Here is a 1,432-nt window from a genome sequence, read left to right on the forward strand (position 1 = left end):
AGCCTTGAGAACAGAACAAAGTTCTAAGAGAGCATAAAGGGGTGGCATAACTTAATTTTATCAAAAAAATTCAGGAAAACTTATACAGAGAGAAGAAGTTTACAAGTAACTATGTAGGGAGCTGTCATGGGTATTCCAGTTAAAAGAAACATGTGAGGAGCATAAAAGAGGCTGGCTTCTTTTATGAAAATAAAATATGACATTATGAAAATATGAGAAAATATTTATAAAAGAGGCTGGCCCATTGGGTTGGCTGCACATGTATGTATTTGTTAAGGTTTGGGAGTGTGTGAGTGAATGGTGGAAGGAAAAGCAGTACTGAAAGGAAAAGCAGTACTAGATCTTGAGCATTCTTATATATGACAATGAAATATTTGCAATTAATCCTGTAGGCAATGGAAGTTGGCAGAGAGGTTCTCAGTAGGGAAATGGCCTGATTAGATTAGATCACTCTGGCAAAGCTGCAGAGAACAGACTGAGAGGACGCCCCAGACTGGGAAACTAGTTAGTCCACTGCAATTGGCCTAACATTTGAGCAGTGTGGGAAGAAAGGAGGAGACATCTCAAAGAACTACTCAAAAGGTATACTTAGTCCAGTTTGGTTGAGAATGAATGACACGTGGGTAGATAGTAATGAGTCTAAGATGCTCCCTATATATCAGTATTTGGAAATTAGAGGGAAGAGAACACATTGCTCCATGCTAAGGACCAATATGAGGAGAAGCAGTTTGAAAAGAAGATGTGTCCAGTGTTCAAGGAGTGATTGTGCAGTAAGGTAGAGATCATTAAAGAGCCAATTGGAAGTTTAGAATGAAGTCTGGGTGAAAAATCAAACGTGATTAGTGGAAAGTCTCTTAGAGGTTAACCTATAATTTTTATGAAAACATAGGAATTTATTTTCATATTCCTAATAGCAAATGCAAAACCTTTAACTACACATATATTTAATAAATACATTTTATAGGTATCTATGTAAAATAAAGAGCAACCACCATACAACAAACTCAGTGGCAGAAAAGTTCCAGTGGAATCAGTATATTTAAATTCTACTGGGAGCATTGCAAATTAAAATTACATCTGGGGAGATTATATGGCAATATATAATAAGAGCTATAAAAATGATCATATCATTTTACCCAGTAATCCTACCTCTGGTTATTAAAGGGAAGTAATTCAGTATATATTAATGAAACTGATCTTATAGTTCTGATCTTTATAATAAGTTACAAGAAAATGGTTTAATATGTATGTGTGTATATTTACTTGAAGTTGAAATATGAAGGCTAAAAAAACGGGAAGATATTTAAATTGGTGTTAAAACAGCACTTAAAGTGACTACAATTATGAGAACACATGTATGCCAATACAGATTCACTGGAAAAATATTAAAAATGGAAACTGTCAGATGGTAAGATTATAGATCATTTTATTT

The sequence above is a fragment of the Mandrillus leucophaeus genome, unplaced genomic scaffold (genome assembly GCF_000951045.1).
Source record: "Mandrillus leucophaeus isolate KB7577 unplaced genomic scaffold, Mleu.le_1.0 Scaffold207, whole genome shotgun sequence".
Classification (NCBI taxonomy): domain Eukaryota; kingdom Metazoa; phylum Chordata; class Mammalia; order Primates; family Cercopithecidae; genus Mandrillus; species Mandrillus leucophaeus.